The 16,729-nt window shown below is 38.7% G+C and overlaps 2 long non-coding RNA genes across 2 annotated transcripts in view; one reads left to right on the top strand and one right to left on the bottom strand.

The window, feature by feature from the left end:
• The first annotated feature begins 12,467 nt into the window (after positions 1–12,467).
• LOC141278053 (uncharacterized) overlaps positions 12,468–16,729 on the top strand; it is a 7,788-nt gene continuing 3,526 nt past the window's right edge. Inside the window, exons 1-2 of the long non-coding RNA XR_012330260.1 lie at positions 12,468–14,204; positions 15,393–15,971. This is a non-coding gene — a long non-coding RNA (uncharacterized lncRNA). The remainder of the gene's footprint in view (positions 14,205–15,392; positions 15,972–16,729) is intronic.
• The window catches only part of LOC141278054 (uncharacterized), an 11,888-nt gene continuing 10,545 nt past the window's right edge, over positions 15,387–16,729 (bottom strand). Inside the window, exon 3 of the long non-coding RNA XR_012330261.1 lies at positions 15,387–15,510. This is a non-coding gene — a long non-coding RNA (uncharacterized lncRNA). The remainder of the gene's footprint in view (positions 15,511–16,729) is intronic.

The raw sequence follows: 16,729 nt of genomic DNA, 5'->3' as shown, positions 1-16,729 counted from the left end.
ACTAAAGTCTTTTGTGACAATTTTTAAATATATCTCCTAATACTTTATGATAAAATTAGTTCATTTTGCATTATTTGTAACAATTTGGATTCCAATGAACTTGTGGAAGATACATGTCTATGGTATACTTTAGCTCAGTTACTTAAGTTTATTTTAATCAAAGCTGTTCAACTTCTAATGATGGATAGTTCTTATTTCATAATGGCATTCACTCATATTTTGTTCATTTGACAAATATTTGATATATTTATTAAAATATTGGTGATACAGTGATATAGATAGATAGATAGATAGAAAAGAAAATACAAAAATCCCTGTCCTTGAGAAAGTTAAATTAAATTATGTTTTGGAGACAGATAGCGGGAAAAAAAGTAAAATAAATAGCATGTTAGAAAACAATAAGTGTGATGGAGGAAAAATGAAGACAAATAAGGAGATATGAACTATTAAGGGATAAGTTAATATTTTAGATGGAATGACAAGGGATGATCTCTCTGAAAAGGTAAGTGGAAATCTGAATAAAGTGAGGATGGTAGCCATAAGGATACCTAGGGAAAGAGAACATCCTAGGCAAAGGCAACAAGTCCTGCAAAGACCCTGAGGTCAGCATGCCTGATGTGAGAGAAGATTGAGTTCTTCCTCTCAATTCAAAATCATGACTTCTTGGACTCACAATGATAGTTATTTTCCCTTAAGATGATAGTCTGTGAAGAATGTTACATGTAAAATACACGCTGAACACACACACTCATGCACTCACATCAAACTTGTTTAATTTTGTGTTATTACTGTATGAGTACACTTTTTGGCATTTTGTCAGTTCTAACAACATAGAAGTTATATTTCTTTTTTTAAATTTATTTATTTAATTTATTTATTTTTGGCTGTGTTAGGTCTTCGTCGATGTACGCAGGCTTTTTCTAGTTGCGGCAAGCGGGGGCTACTCTTTGTTGCCGTGCGCGGACTTCTCATTGTGGTGGCTTGTCTTGTTGCGGAGCACGGGCTCTAGGCACTGAAGCTCTAGGCTTCAGTAGTTGCGGTGCGTGGGCTCAGTAGTTGTGGCTTGCAGGCTCTAGAGCGCAGGGTCAGTAGTTGTGGCTCATGGGCTTAGTTGCTCTGCGGCATGTGGGATCTTCCCAGACCAGGGCTTGAACCTGTGCCCCCTGCACTGGCAGGCAGATTCTTAACCACTGCACCACCAGGGAAGCCCATATTTCTTCTTTTTTAATGTAATGTTACAGTTAAAAACAAAATTAATGGTTAAAACACAGTTTGAATCATAATTTCTTTTAATGTTACTGTTAGGAATTTATCTTTAAATGAATAAAAATTATAACTTTCATTTTCAAAAGACATGTTAATTATTTCAAACAGGGATTTTAAAAGAAGTTGATTGTGTTTACACATTCTGCCAATGTAAGGTTAATATTTTCAATTAAATATTTTAATTGGTTGCTCATAAGGTAACTTTTCAAAAGACAAAATTATTTTCAAGAACTTGAGACCTCCAAATACCATCTTAAAATTCAATTAGTTTATAATGCATTTGAATAAATTACGGTTTTAAGGACAGCTCTTTTAGGAGGCTGAATAAGATTGAGTTAAACAATTAAAATTCCATTACCTATATAGCTAGTATGAATGCAAAATTTATTTCATTTATTTTATTATTATGAAATACTTTATATATCTGAAAACTAAATAATATAAAGGTATAAGGTATAAAAATAATTGTAAAATACTCATAAACCTTTCACAAAGGTTAATAGAGTATTAGCAATACTTTTGAAGCCCCCCATGGGTTGTACCCTCTTTCCTCTCTATATCAACTCCCCCCCTCTCCCTCATCACCTCTTAAGAGTAGCTAGTCTTCTAAAATTTATATGCATCATTTTCTCATTTACTGTCATAACGTATGAATCCCTCGATAATATATTATTTATACTTTATATGCCTTTGAGCTTCATATAAATGTCTGCTTTTACTGCAACATGATTTCTTCATTTAACACTATCATGAGACTTATTCCTATTGAGATATATAGAGCTCTATTCGACTCATTTTCATTGTTGCACAGGATTCTATTATATTAATATATCACAGTCCATTCATCTTCCTATCAATGGACATTTTCTTGTTATTAAAACTTTACTATTACAAATGATGTTGCTATGAACACTCTTGAACACATCTCAGTGCATTGCATATATCCCTAGGAATGGGTTGTAGATTATATGCATCTTCAATTTTTTTTAAATGACAAATTATTTTACAAAATGCTTTCATGAATTTACATTCTAACCAGCAAGGTGTATTATGGTTGCTTGATGGTTTTTAAAGCAACATTTTTGTCATAATTGCCCTTATTTGTACTGATAAACTTTGTCTCTCTCATTGATTTTAGAAGGCCTTTCTAAAACCTGTTTTTCATACTGACCCTTTGAAAGTTATATACTATGAAAATAGCTTCTTCCCTGTTTAAACTTTATAATGAATAGGCTTTTTCAATTTGAATTTCTCTGTTTAACTCCCCTATTTCCTTAGTTTTATTAATCCTTTCCTACACAGAGATTAGGGGTGTGTGTGTGTGTGTGTGTGTGTGTGTGTGTGTGATTTATAAATTTTGTCTGGTCTGAGAATCCCAGTTATTCTAGCTTCATAAAATTAGTTTTTTAGTGTCTTATATTTTCTATTTTATGGGAGAATTTGTATAAGACTACAATTATTAGCTACTTGAAGGTTTGATAGTACTCACTGGGGAATTTTTTAATATTGATATATTTTTTTTTATTGGTTATAGGGCTATTCATGTATTTTATTACTTCCTGAACATAGTCACTTACCAACTTGCTATTGTTATGACTCTAGTATAACTTTGATTCCAAAACTAGACACAGATTGAATACCCATGTGCTCACATGTGCATACATACATAGGCTATCAGCCACTCCCACTTACATAGATTTTAAAATTGTATGTTATTAGCAAGTAAAATTTAATGATTTTTTTAAAATACAGTTTGGCCACTGATGATTTGTTCAGGAATGCAACGTTGGTTCAACATTAGGAAATACATTAATGGAATTAATTATATTAATATATTAAACAAGAAAAAAAATCACATGATCATCTGAATAGACTCCTAAAGCATTTAGAAAGATGTAATACTTGTATTTTCACAAAAACATAAAAGAAAAATTCTTAACTTGTTTAGGAATGGATGATAAATTTTAGAAAATGTACAGCAAATACCATACTTAATTATGAAAGCTTAGAAGCATTCTCATTAAAGTTTGAGGAAAGACCAACTATCCTTTTACCTCTACTATTCATTACTGAACTAAAAGTATTACCTTCTAGAAGAAGATAAGACAAAAACCAAAGTACTAAATTTAAAATGGAAAAAAAAAGTATCTCTTTTTATACTGATATGATTCTTTCCTAGAAAATCTAAGAATATCATTCAGTAAGTTTTAGAAATACATAAGAGTCATGTAAGGCACTAGGTTAGAAAATAAATAAATAAAAATCAATAGTTTTGAGGGTTTTTCAAGACAATGGACATTAGGCAATGAAGAGCAGTGGTCCCTAACAGATGGAAAAGTCACAAGGTAAGCCCTGTGATTTTTGACACTTACAGCCTGAAGAGATTTTCTAATTCAACAAGCAGGGAGAAGGGACCCACAAGAAAATAGGCAAACTTCCTAATTCAGAGATACAGCCAACAGTCTGGGGGACCAAGGTGGCTAGAGTCTGTAGAATAGAGTGACAGAGAGAAGAGAGCAGGACAGAGATGGCGCTATGGGTCTGTACAGGTTCTCCCTTAAGGATTCAGCTGAGTACCAATAAGTGCATGTGTGTGAAGAAATTACTTAAGGCTGGGGGCAGAATCACCTGGAAGTATTAGAGGTAACAGGGCTCTGTACTCACATAAGACTGGAAATAATGTCTGTCCCAAGTGGTCAAACTGGAAATGCTCACAATTCTCAAGGTGCTGGGTAGAGTCCAAAGAGGGCTTTGTAGTTGGAAATGATTAACCATAGACTGATCATTGCTTTAGTTCCTCTTAACAGACCCTAAAACTGTGAGATGTGAAACTGTCAAATTCTTTCCAATTAGCTTAACTCTATCCCAGAACAGAGCTCAAGAAGATCTATAGGAATACAAAAATATACAGCATCCAAAAGACATAAAATTTACATGGTCTGGCATCTAATTAAAATTACCAGGCATGCAAAGAAGCAGAAAAATACAACCCATAATAAAGAGAAAATTCAACAGAAACCAACCCAGAACTAACATGAATGTTACAGACAGACAAATACATTAAAACATTTATTATAGCTATATTCCATATATGCAAAAAGTTACAGAGACAGAAGGCCCAAATGGAAGATCAAGAGATTAAAAACTACAATGTGTTGAGCTAAAAATAAAATAAAATAAAAATATTAAAATAAAATAAACACTAGATGGGATTAAGTAAGTTTAATGGGATTAAGTAAGTTTAATGGGATTAAGTAAGATTAAGTAAGTTAGACATTGAAGAAGAAAAGATTAGTGAACTTAAAGAAATAACAAAAAAAAACCCTAAACTGAAACATAGAAAAAAAGAAAGACTCAAAAATGAACAGAGCTTCAGAGGGCTATAGGACAACTTCAATCAGCCTGATATACATGCAGTTGTAGTGCCTGAGGGACAGGGGATAAGCAAAAAAAAGAAAAAAACGTTTGAAAAGAATAATGGTTGAAAGTCTTCCAAATTTGACGTATACTCTAAATTCACTGATCTAAGAACTCAGTAAACCCCACATCATAATCAATTCCTCAAAAACAGTGATAAAGAGAACATTTTTAAAGTAAGCAGAAGGAAAAAACATATTCTGTACAGAAGAACAAAGATAAGAATGTCAGCATATTTCTCCAAGTAACAATGCTAGAAAGAAGGCAGTGGAGTAACATCTTTAAAGTAATGAAAGAAAAAACTGCCAACCTAGAGTTCTATAACCTGTGAAAATGGCTTTCAAAACTGAAGATGATATGGGGATATATGTATACATATAGCTGATTCACTTTGTGATACAGCAGAAACTAGCACACCATTGTAAAGCAATTATACTCCAATAAAGATGTTAAAAAAAAAAACTAAAGACGACCAAAAGGGAAATGTGGGGAGGGATAAATCAGGAGCTTGGATGAACACACACACACACTACTATATATAAGATAGATAACCAACAAGGAGCTACTGTATAGCACAGGGAACTCTACTCAATATTCTGTGATAACCTATATGAGAAAAGAATCTAAAAAAGAATGAATATATGTATATGTATAACTGAACCATTTTGCTATACATCTGAAACTAACACAACATTGTAAATCAACTATACTCCAATAAAATTAAAATTAAAAAAAAAAAAGAAGGTGAAATAGAAACTTTTTCTGGCTTACAAAAGCTAAAGGAATTTATTACCAGTGACCCTAACTACAAAACATGCCAAAGGAAGTTCCTCCAAAGCAGGGAATGTACACAAAGAAATGAAGAGCACTATAAACTGTGACTGCATGGATAAATAGAAAAGTGATTTCCACTGTTAAAAGATAATTGATTATTTAAAACAAAACTAATAAAATGTAGTATAGTTTATAATATACAAAAAAGTAAAATGTATCACAATAATAATACAAAGGCTGCAGGGAGAGAAACTGAAGTATATTAATGTAAGGTTCTTTAACTATATATGAACTGGCATATTAGCACTTTGAAGTAGACTGTGGTCAGTAAAGATATACTCTATACAACCATTAAGCCAGCAAAGGGGATTAAAAATAAAATCATACTGGATTACATTATATTTGCCCTTATCTCTTTATTTCCTGCTTTAATTTTACTTTGAAACTAAGGGAAGATGTATCAATCTAAATTTTTAAGATAAAATTTAAATAACTATGATTGCAAAAATTATATAGGAACCTTATAGATGAGTAATAACCAAGGTAAAGAATCTGACCAAGGTAAAGAATTAAAATTTAATGAAGAGACATTAAAATCTTTGATTTAAAGATGGACAACATCATCTAAATATATAACTAATTTATTTACTTGCATACATGAGAAAAATTATTTTCTATTCAGTGTGTTGAAATTCCTCCAATGTACTCAGAAGTATTGTTATATAATCACTTAGTTGTCTATGTAATGCTGTCCTTTTGAGTTGCATCATAAATGCCAGAATTTCCAAAGCACCAAACACTAATTGAATTCTATTTTTAATAACTGGGGATCTGAAAGGAAGTGCATAAGCAATACCATTATTGACAGATAATGTAAATTCTCCTGTAGCTCATCACAAAACTGCTATTTTCTGAGTTAAAAATCTCTACTTGGAGTCCCTGGAGAGAGAGGCTTAAAAGTTCTTTTCAGTCAGTGTAAAAATATTTTGGGTTAGCCCATATGCCTACGTGTGTTGTACGTAATGAAAAACCAGAGATAAGACATAAAGAGAAAAAGATAACTATTAAAAAATTCTGATTTTGGAACAATATAGATTTAGTGATTAATGGAGAACATTAACAACATGGTATATATTAATAAACTACTTTAAATTACACTAAAATTATCAACAACTTTCTTAAATAGCAGAGACAGCCAACAAGAAGATATGGTAGAAATAAGAGAAATGCTATTCACTATGGCAAAAAAAAAGTCATCAAATACCTAGGAATAAATAAAAGTGTGGAAGACATACCTGAAATAAACAATAAAACATTAATGAAGGACATCAAAGAATACATGAACTAATGGAAGACACACCATGTTCCAGGATGCAAAGACTTGCCATTTTAAAGATGTCAATTCTCCACAAGTTAATCAGTGCAACCCCTCAACTAAAGTCCCAACAGGACTTTTTAAATTAATAGACTTTATTTTTTAGAGCACTTTTGGTTAATAGAAAAATTGAGCAGAAAGTGGAGAGTTCCCATATACTTCCTCTCCCCCTGCCCTCAGTGTTCCCTGTGTTACCATCTTGCATTAGTGTCAACTGTTGAACCAATATTGATGAGTCACTATTAACTAAAATCCATAAGGTTCACTTTAAGGTTCACTCTTCATATAGTACAGGTTTTTTTCAGTGTTCATGAATGTATAATATCATAATTTGTAATGTCCACCATTACAGTATCATACAGAATAGTTTCACTGTCCTCAGAATCCCCTGTGCACAAGAGGAATTTTTAAAACTGGAACTTGATGACCCTATTGTAAAATTATTTAAAAGAAAAAAAAAATGTGCGAAAAGCCAATAAGGAATTTTTGAGAAATAGAACGATAAGGGAGAATTTGTCCTATCAATGATCAAAACATAATAAAAAGCCACAGAAATTTAAACAGTGGTGAATAAATATAAAACTATATGTACTTAGATTAATGGGACACAACACAAGTCCCCAAACTAAGCATACATTTATGAGAATAAAGGTAAGTATTTAAATTAGTGATTAAAATTGTCTAATGAAAAAAATTATAAAATTAGATTCCTACCTCGTATCATATCTCAAGTTTACCTATATTTAAATGCTTAAATGAAATGAAATTATAAATAAAACTATAGAATATTTCAATAAAATATATGACAATATCTTGATAACTTTGTAGGTAAGAAAGGCCATTACCTAACTCAGAGGAGTTAATTGACAATCAGGAGGGAATTAAATAATAACTTTTATTGTAAACCTGTCTGCATCATTTGAGCCATCATTAGGAGCATACTCTTGTAACTAAATATTAATTAGAAAAATAAAAACAGTGAAGTTTCTCGCATGACCATTTTCTCTGATCAGAGAAAAAAATTTAGTTATTTCATGCAGCTTTTAAAAATAATGGTGGTGTCATAACAGTTGTTCACCGGTGCATGCAGCAAATGAAAATTTTCAGTTCATATTAAAAATTGTTTGCATTTCTAACAGGAAGCTGTAGGGAAAAAATATAATCTTGTGAAAAACAGGGTTAAGGAGACTTTTTTGAAAGTCTTGCATTGCCAATCACTCACCAAAAATAATTTTCATAATTCTTAGTTTTCTCTCCAATTTACTCTCAACTCAAAAATAAAGTTATATTTTTTCATTGTTTCATTATAGACTAAAAAGTCCAGTCATTGATTAAACTGTGAACACTGGTTCTTCTCATCATGGCATAGGACTGAGCTGACCATATAATTTTTTTTTTTTTGCCGTACCCGGGCCTCTCACTGCTGTGGCCCCTCCTGTCGCGGAGCACAGGCTCCGGACGCACAGGCCCAGTGGCCACGGCTCACGGGCCCAGCTGCTCCGCGGCATGCAGGATCCTCCCGGACCGGGGCACGAACCCGCGTCCCCTGCATCGGCAGGCAGACCCTCAACCACTGCACCACCAGGGAAGCCCTGACCATATAATTTATTGTCTAAACCAGGACTTATTTTATATCAAAAGGGAGCCCTATTAATAGCATCACTAAGACTGCATGCCTCCACTAAGGCTGTCCTGGGAACCCTAAGATGAATGATCACCTACATGGTGACCTTTTGGTGGTCTGCACCTTTTCTACCTGCTTATGCTGCTTTTCAACCAGTATTTCCTTGGACCTCAAGTTCTAGGAATTCTGAACTACCTCTGGTTTCTAAACTATGCCATCCTGCTTTATACCATTAAGGCTTTGCATATTCAAACCCTTTGAATAATTCAGTAATTAAAACTGAGTACTTCAGAAATTTCTATGGAGCTTTGAAACCCTGCTCAGATGGCACCTCTTAGGAAAGGCCAAGGCTAATGTCCCTCCAGGGATGACCAGTTTCTTCTTTTAATCAAGAGTCAGTCACTTGACATACAGATGGCTATCAGGCCCATGAAAAGATGCTCAGCATTGCTAATTGTTAGAGAAATGCAAGTCAAAACTACAGTGAGGTACCACCTCACACTGGTCAGAATGGCCATCATTAAGAAGTCTACAAATAACAAATTCTGGAGAGGGTGTGGAGAAAAGGGAACCCTCTTACACTGTTGGTGGGAATGTAAATTGGTGCAGCTACTATGGAAAACAGTATGGAGGTTCCTGAAAAAACTAAAAATAGAGTTGCCATATGATCCAGCAATCCCACTCCTGGGCATATATCTGGAAAAAACTATAATTCAAAAAGAAACAGGCAATCCAATGTTCATAGCAGCACTATTCACAGTAGCCAAGGCAAGGAAACAACCTAAATGTCCATCAACAGATGAATGGTTAAAGAAGATGTGGTACATATATATATATACAATGGAATATTAGCCATTAAAAAAATGAAATAATGCCACTTGCAGCAACATGGTTGGACCTAGAGATTATCATACTAAGTGAAGTAAGTCAGAAATACAAATACCATATGATATTACTTATATGTGGAATCTAAAATATGACACAAATGAACTTATCTACGAAAGAAAAACAGACTCACAGACATAGAGAACAGACCTGTGGTTGCCAAGAGGGAGGGGGATAGTGGAGGGATGGATTGGGAGTTTGGGATTAGCAGATGCAAACTGTTACATATAGAATGGATAAACAACAAGGTCCTTCTGGGAACTATACTCAACATAGTTATATTCAACTATATTCAATATCCTGTGATAAACCATAATGGAAAAGAATATGAAAAAGAATGTATATACATGTAAAACTGAATCACTTTGCAGTACAGCAGAAATGAGCACAACATTGTAAATCAACTATACTTCAATAAAATAAATTTTAAAAAAGAGTCAGTCACTTGGCATCCGCACTGTGATCTCCTTCACAGGGCTACCGAAGATAAACATGACAGTTTTGCTCTGGGAGCTTATAGTGTGACAGAAGTCTGGGCCTTGCAATGCTTCTACTCCTATGATTCTTTCACTGTATGACATCTACCTGTGCCATTCCTTCACAGAACTGCCTGCTCTGTGAAAACAGGTATGTTAGCAGATCTCTGTTTGTGTCTGACTTTCCTTTGGAGAACTAGCCCTCCCTCACAGCATGCAGTCTTAACAAGTGTACTAATTAACTATTGCTGTATAACAAACTATGCTAAAACCTTGTGGCTTAAACACACATTTTTTAACCTTATGTGTCTGCAGGTTGGCTGGGACCTTCTGCTGATGTCGGCTGACCTGGCTGATCCCAGGGGCCTATGCCTCTGTGGTCAGCTGGAGGGGTGACTGGAAGCTGGCTTTTTGTAGTGGTTTCAAGATGTGTCTGGAAATTCTTTCACATTCTTCCTTTCAAAAGGTGGACCATAGTTCTCCTCCCCTTGAATACTGGCCAAAGGTAATGACTCATTTCTAATAGAATGTGGCAGAGTGAAATTATGAAGTTTCTGAGGCGAGCACAAAAGGCATTGCTGCTTCCAACTTGCTCTCCTGGATTGCTTGCTCGGTGGGGGTGGGGCTGGGGGGCATCTTATTGTTAGGACACAAGCAGCCTGCGGAGAGGGGCCCCTGTGAGGAGTAACGGAGGCCTCCAGCCACAAACAATGCCAACTTGCCAGCCATGTAAGGAAGTCACCTTGGAAGAGAATCTTCCAGCCTCAGATGACCACAGGCCCAGCCAACATTTGTCCAAAAACCTCATGAGAGACCCCAAGCCAGAACGCCCCATCTAAGCTGCAACTGGATTCCTGACCTTCAGAAACTGCGTGAGGTAATAAATGGGGATTGTTGAGTTGAGCTACTGAGTTTGGGGAGTAGTCTGAGGCACAGTGATAGATAATGGATACACTGGCTAAGATGACTCAGCTGGGACAGCTCATCTCCACTCCACATGGCCTCTCATCCCCCAGCATGCTGGTCTGGATTTGTTCTCATGGCTTGACAGTTTCCCAAGGAAAAAAGCAGAAGCTTATGAGCGCCCCGAGGCCCAGCCTCAGAAATGGCATGCCACCTACTGTTGGCTAAAGCAAGTCACCAGGCCAGCCAGGTTCAAGGGTGAAGAAACAATCACCTCCCCTTGACGGAAAAAGCTGTAGTCACATTACAAGGGGCATGGGTAAAGGGATGGGAATAATTGGGGCCATTGTGACAATCAAGCTACCATAACAGAATTATCAGTCAGTCAAGGTGTTTCCCCTCCTTGGTCCCAAGAGTGGGCTCTTGACTACAGCAAGGAGAGTTTGCTCTCCACCCCAGGAATTTTGACTGTATGACTCAAGAGGAAAAATAAATGGTTTCATCCTGACAATGAGCAGTTTGAAAAGACAGAGGACTAGCTCTTGACACCTAGATTTCTGGAGATTTCCTACTTCCTGTCCCGTCTGGTTCTTCAGCTATTCCTTGTGTAAACTAGCACATGCTTTCTTATAAACGTCCATTCTTTCCTGCTTAAGTTAGTCAGAGTCCGTTTCTGCTGCTTACCGTCAAAGAACCCAGCCAGAGAATCCAGTGACCTTGGAAGCACTCAGCTCATGTCCAGACAAGCTCTGGTGTTCCTTCCAAAGGTAGGGACCAGAAGATGCCATAAACAAAGCACCAAGAGATCCCTCAGATGATTACTGGCACTTAAAAAATAACTTTGGGGCTTCCCTGGTGGAGCAGTTGTTGACAGTCCGCCTGCCGATGCAGGGGACACGGGTTCGTGCCCTGGTCCGGGAAGATCCCACATGCCGTGGAGTGGCTGGGCCCGTGAGTCATGGCCGCTGAGCCTGCACGTCCGGAGCCTGTGCTCCGCAACGGGAGAGGCCACAACAGTAAGAGGCCTGCGTACCGCAAAAAAAAAAAAAAAAAAAAAAAAAAAAAAAAAAAAAAAAACTTTGAAAACTCTTTAAACATACTTAGGACAAATGTAATAAAAATGCAAAGCAATCACAATTAATGCTATAGAAACTACCCTAAAATGGTATTTTCTGCAAAGCCTACATTGTCTGGCAGCATTTCCATGTGGCAATGCTGCTGTATGCCAGGGATATCACATACTAGGAGAGGCCAAAGTTTCTGGCCCTTGGACCAAATATTCATATTCAGGCTATGAAGGTGATGGCATCACACCGCCTGCTTCCCGTGGACATATGGCAGCTTCAGGTCGCTGCTCCATTCGCTCATCTATTTCAGGTTATTTTTACAGTCACTCCGGGCCTGACATGATTTCCACTTTCAGCTGGTCATGTTTCCTTCCTAATTCGCCATACCAATTGGGGATGACAGAAAGTATCAACTCCCTTCTCGGATATTTAAACTGCAAGCAGTCATCTGTATGCAAAAAGTGTGCCCATGAACGTGTGTGTGTGTGTGTGTGTGTGTGTGTGTGTGTGTGTGCGCGCGGTACGCGGGCCTCTCATTGTTGTGGCCTCTCCCGTTGCGGAGCACAGGCTCCGGACGCGCAGGCTCAGCGGCCATGGCTCACGGGCCCAGCTGCTCCGCGGCATGCGGGATCCTCCAGCACCGGGGCACGAACCCGCGTCCCCTACATCGGCAGGCGGACCCTCAACCACTGCGCCACCAGGGAAGCCCTCCCATGAACTTTTGACAATTTTCCTTATCAGAGGCCAGAGCGCAAAGTTGCAAAATCAGATGGCTCCCGGAAATACTTCCCCCATTGATGTTCAGCAGCTTCTGAAAGAAACTCATTAGTGGTTTTTCAGGTTGAATTTCCAGCAGCTGTCAATCAGGGACAGGCTTGGGCACTTTGCAGTGGAGACACTGTGTCCTAGTGATTAGGAGCACAGATTTTAAACCTGAAAACTCTGAGTTTCAGTCCCAGCTTAACCCTTCTGGGTCCCAGTTTTCCCATTAGGAAAATTTTGCCAAAAATAGAAACTATCTCATAGGGTTCTTCTGAGAATTAAATGAAACAATATGTGTAATACACTTAGTCCATAGCTTGCAACCTAGGAAGCAATCAATAAATGCTAATTGTTACTGCTTCTATCATTATTACTACTAATAATACTACCAATAATAATTTAACATGCCAGCAGCTTCCAGGACTGGAAAAGCAAGGCCCAGTGATTCACCAAGTCACAGCTGCGGAACTAATGCTGGGCCAGGCAGGATTGGCATCAGCCTTTAAGAGCAGCAACTGGGGAGGTGGGGCAAGATGCTGTGGCTCAGAGTCCAAGTTCCATCACTAGACACTGTCAGCATCTCACCTTCATACTCCATCGGGGTTGGACCAGCAGACAGAAGTAGAGCCAGCCCTCAGAAGAAAGGAGGTGAGAACACATGTAAGTATCAGGGCTGGGCTCCACACCCAGTAGAGAACGGAAGTGGATGCCTGGACCTGGGCAAGAAACAAGACAGTTGCAAGGGCCCTACTGACACTCTGGAACACCCAGGGCTCTGGTCACACTGCAGTGCCCGGGGCAGCAGAAACTCTCCAGACCCATCCAATCAGCTGAAGGGAGTAAGTAAGTTCGCATGGTGCTACCAAGACCAGCTCTCTGGCAGACTGAAGGCAGTGCTGTAATGTGAGCTGCTCCTTGACTGTCCATCCAATCAGCTGAAGGGAGTAAGTAAGTTCGCATGGTGCTACCAAGACCAGCTCTCTGGCAGACTGAAGGCAGTGCTGTAATGTGAGCTGCTCCTTGACTGTAGGGATAATATGATCTCCCTCTCTGAGCTAAAGGAAGGAATAAAATCAACAAGGAAAAGGAAAGCATGGAGCCCACAGTAATGGTACATCTGCAGCAGCCACAGAGCACTCCAGGCAGGAGCAGGGCTGCTAATCTGCACAAAGAGCTGTTATCTCATCTGTCAAATTCAGGGTACCTCAGGGCTCTGCCACCCCCTCCCCGACCCTCTGGCAATTGTGTGTAGCCAGAGGATCCCAGCCGCTGAGTCATTCTCAACAGAACCCTCCAGGACCTTGCTACTCACAGTGGTTCTCAAAGGGAATCAGAATCTGCATTTTAGCAAGATGTCCACAGAATACACATGAGCGTTTCAGTTTAAGAAGTTCTGTGAGGACACTTTTTTTTTTTTTTTTTTTTTTTTGTGGTATGCAGGCCTCTCACTGTTGTGGCCTCTCCCGTTGCGGAGCACAGGCTCCGGACGCGCAGGCTCAGCGGCCATGGCTCACGGGCCCAGCCGCTCTGCAGCATGTGGGATCTTCCCAGACCGGGGCACGAACCCATGTCCCCTGCATCGGCAGGCGGACTCTCAACCACTGCGCCACCAGGGAAGCCCGAGGACACTTTTATCGATTGGTGGGATTGAGAATGTGAGTTCAAACCTATCAATATTTGCCATCCCTGCTTTGAAAACAGACTGAGATTGGGGGTGCTGAAGGCATGAAGATGTCCCTCATTTCAGAAATGATACCAGAGTCTCTAAGGGGCAATGATACCAGAGACTTTGGGCTCATGAGAAGGTTGCCGTGTAGCCAGAACTAAGATGGTCCCAGCCAAGTGGAGATGGCAGGTTCGAAAGAAGCCAGTAAAGATATCTGGGAAGTGGAACAGACATTTGGAGCTGGAGCATGATAATAATTAGAAGACGCTCCGTGTGACCCTTGAGTCTTATGATGTATCTTGTCATGATTTCCTTCATGTTGGCTCATCTTGATTGTCTGTTCTACTTCATCATTTGTAGTTTTGAGAAGATCAAACCCACTCAGCTATGTTGAGGTGTCCCAAAGAAAGATGACTTTCTCTGGGTCAGGACTACAGATGGGAGCTGCTGCAGTCCCCTGGGAACCAGGAAATGGTGACCAGACCAGAGTAATCAGGGAATACGGGAGAAACAGAAGAAAAGTGAACGTTTGGGGAAGCACTCAAGACCCTCCCACCTGTAGGGTGTTTTTCTTAAAAACTGTGCATCTTTGTGTGGGTATGAATTTCAGGGAGGTGGTTTTTCCCTTTGTGGCTTCTTCTGAGAATCTTCTGAAATGGATGAATCTTTACTCCTCTCTCCCCATCCACCAAATGTAGAGATAAGCTCAAAACTTGGCACAATTTCAGGGGCTTACAGAACCTGTATGATCTCAGGGACCTCAGGTTAAGAACTCATGCCTGGCACTTCCCATACATTTTTTTTTTCTTCTTTGAATCCATAACTTTAAACCCTGACACCACCATTGTTTCTAAACAAATAAGGAATACCAGGTAGTTTTCCATTTCCAGTGAGAACTAACTCACCTTTCAGACAATGAATGTTTGGAGCAGCGGTCCTCACATCAGATGTGCTGCTTAAGCTGGAATTCCCAGGAGAGCTCACAATAAACACCAGTGCGCAGGCTAGAGGCTGTGATTCTATTTGTTTGGGTGGAACACAAGCATCTATGTTTCTAAAGCTCTCAGGCAATTGTAAAGTGCATCCCAAGTTCAGAACCACTGCTCTAGGGTGATTTTGCCTAAACTGGGTCTGGGATAAGCAGTAATCACTACTCTGCCTTCCCCTGCCCCTACAGCAAGCCCTCTGTACTAGAAGCAGACGTGCACAACCCAGGGTAAAGTGAGATGAAGAAAATCTTCTATTTGTATCCTTTTCCCTCGGGTACAATCCTGTTTACGTCCTAAACATGAAACCTGAAATAATAAAAATAAATTTTTATTGAAGTGTAGTTGGTTTATAATATTGTGTTAGTTTCAGGTATACAGCATAGTGATTCAGTATTTTTACAGATTATATTCCATTATAGGTTATTACAAGGAAATGGGTATAATCCCCTGTGCTATACAGTGAATCTTTGTTGCTTATCTATTTTATACGTAGTAGTTTGTATCTCTTAATTCCATACTCTTAAATTGTCCTTCCTCCCTTCCCCCTCCCCTTTGGTAACCACGTTTGTTTTCTATGTCTGTGAGTCTGTTTCTGTTTCATATAGATATTCAGTGATATAAAAACCCAAGTTAACAAACACCTGTCAATAAGCCATGGATCTTCGACTCCACCCCCTCTACACCACGTACAAAAGTCTTTCACAAGCAGGGTGGGGACATGCCTCTGACTTCTCTCAGAATCACCACTTGTGGTTGTGAAATTTCAGGTGAGTCACTTGATGTTTGGTAAATAAACGTCAGTATCCCAAAGATGCCTGCCTATAAGTCTACCTCCGTCTGTATATGCATGTCATTTCCACATGCTTTGACAAGGACGTGGATTTTTCCAGTCAACCTTTCAAGTATGTTACTTCTCTGAAAATCACTGAGCAATAAATTTAAAGCTCAGGAGTATTGGCAACAAATGTGAAGAATTAATTGGCAGTCTTAAAGCTCAACCTGGAAAAAGTTCATTACTTCTAATGGCTTCTTTACAAAATTCTCTATTTGTTTCAAGGCTAGAATACATGGTTGCCACATCTTGGTGGATGGCTAGCATCTGGCTTCGCCTCTAAAATTTCAGCCACTGCCTGGCTGCAGACTCTATCCGGATAGGATACTTTGAAAATAACAGTGTCTCAGCAATAAGCTTTCCTTCAGTCAAGTGTTAGTTCTTACACTGCAGCCCACTGTGCCCAATTTTAAAGAACTTCTGACTCAGATGCAACATTTGTGATAATCAGTTATTCCATTTTAATAACAGTAATTGAAATGCCTCTTATGTCAGCCTACATTCAATGAATAAAAGAATGATTTCTACTCTGAAGGTCATAGGGGAAGAATACTGAACCCAAGCAACTGAGATGTCTTCATTGTCACCCCCCTCCCCCGCATCAATTAATCCATGATGGTGTGGCTTGGACATGAAACCAAGGCTGTACTCAGTGTCATTATGTCTTTGAAAAGCAGTGTCCTGTGAGGCTCA

Source organism: Tursiops truncatus, chromosome 2 (assembly GCF_011762595.2).
Source record: "Tursiops truncatus isolate mTurTru1 chromosome 2, mTurTru1.mat.Y, whole genome shotgun sequence".
Lineage (NCBI taxonomy): Eukaryota > Metazoa > Chordata > Mammalia > Artiodactyla > Delphinidae > Tursiops > Tursiops truncatus.
The sequence above is the reverse complement of the archived record's forward strand: the minus strand, read 5'-3'. Positions and strand labels throughout refer to the sequence as shown.